Source organism: Cynara cardunculus, unplaced genomic scaffold, assembly GCF_001531365.2.
Source record: "Cynara cardunculus var. scolymus isolate 2C unplaced genomic scaffold, CcrdV1 Un_Scaffold_1460, whole genome shotgun sequence".
In the NCBI taxonomy this organism is placed as follows: Eukaryota; Viridiplantae; Streptophyta; class Magnoliopsida; order Asterales; family Asteraceae; genus Cynara; species Cynara cardunculus.
In genome coordinates, this window is record NW_020200771.1 from 104687 (window position 1) to 106132 (window position 1446).

The following is a 1446-nucleotide window of genomic DNA, read 5'->3' on the forward strand; positions in this document are numbered from 1 at the left end:
ATAACTCTCTCATTCTTCTTCAATATATAACTCTCTCATTCTTCAATATACATCAAATATGGGAGAAGATTTGATAACAACACCAGAATTTTTCACCAACGAGGTACAATATTATGTTAATTGATATTTAGGTTTATTAATACTTACTTGTACAAATGAAAGTTATAATTTTTTTCCCAGATGTTCAATTCTCGGGAAGAAATAATTGAGTGGGTGCACAATGTGGGGCGTTCAGTTGGGTGTGTTGTTGTTACGAAAAGATCAAAGGCAAAGCCAAATGAGAATGTTTATAAAGTTGTGTTTATGTGTGAACACGGCGGAGCTTACAAAAATAAAATAAAACAACCCACCACCCGACATCCGTATCTTGATCAAATCCCGAGTTTATTTCATCCATACGTCATACAAATACAAGATGTATTAGGCGATGGAAATTGTCGATTTCGAGCGATATCTACTTGTCTGGGTGGTCATGAACACGAATGAGACAATATCTGCAAAAAGTTAATGATTGAACTAACTGAGTATGGACAATATTACTCCTATATGATTGGCGATGAGTGCTTACGCATTCACGAATCGCTAAATTTTTTTTCCAAAAGGGCGTCTTTGCACCAGTTGCGCATTGGATTGTTATGCCTGAAATGGGCATTCTAACGTCTTCAAGGTTCAATGTCATACTGCATGTTCTCAATATGGCAGGCAGTGTGACATACTTACCGTTTAAGACACAACCTCCATCTTCATCTCAACATGTGGCAATTGCAATAGTTCATGTTAATGGTAACCATTACATAAAGGTGATATTAAATGGAGAATATCCAATGCCCACACTTACGCACCATTGGATATGTTATCGTTTTAAAGATGCAAGTACATGGATTGTCCCGTATCAACATAGATTCAATGCATATGAAAAATATATAGAGCGTACTCTTACTCGTGAATATGTTGATTTAACATGAAAAATCAAAGTTTTAATTAATAAATTTAATTTATATTTGAAATATGTATTATTAATATTTAATTAATAATATGTATTATTAATATTTAATTAATTAATAATAATATAAAACATGTTAAAAAAGTAAATGGTTAAAAGTTAAAATATAAAAAGGTTAGAGTTAAAAGTTAAAATATAAAAAAGTTAAAAATGAAAATATTTGAATTTTGTCATTTAGTTGTTTTTTTGTCCATTAGTATTTGTGTGTGGGGTTTAAATTGGTAGGAGGGGGTGAGTTTAGAAAACCCCTTCTAGAAATGGTCCATATCTATACTTTTCGTACAACCGGATCTCGTGATACTGTTAAATTAAAAGGACAAAAATCATGTTCGATTAAGGGGTTGTTTACCAAATACTTATCCAGTAAGTGTTTACCAGTAAAATTTAACACTATCATTATTTAACAGGTAAGATTTTAGTCTACCAAAACGTTATCGTATGCA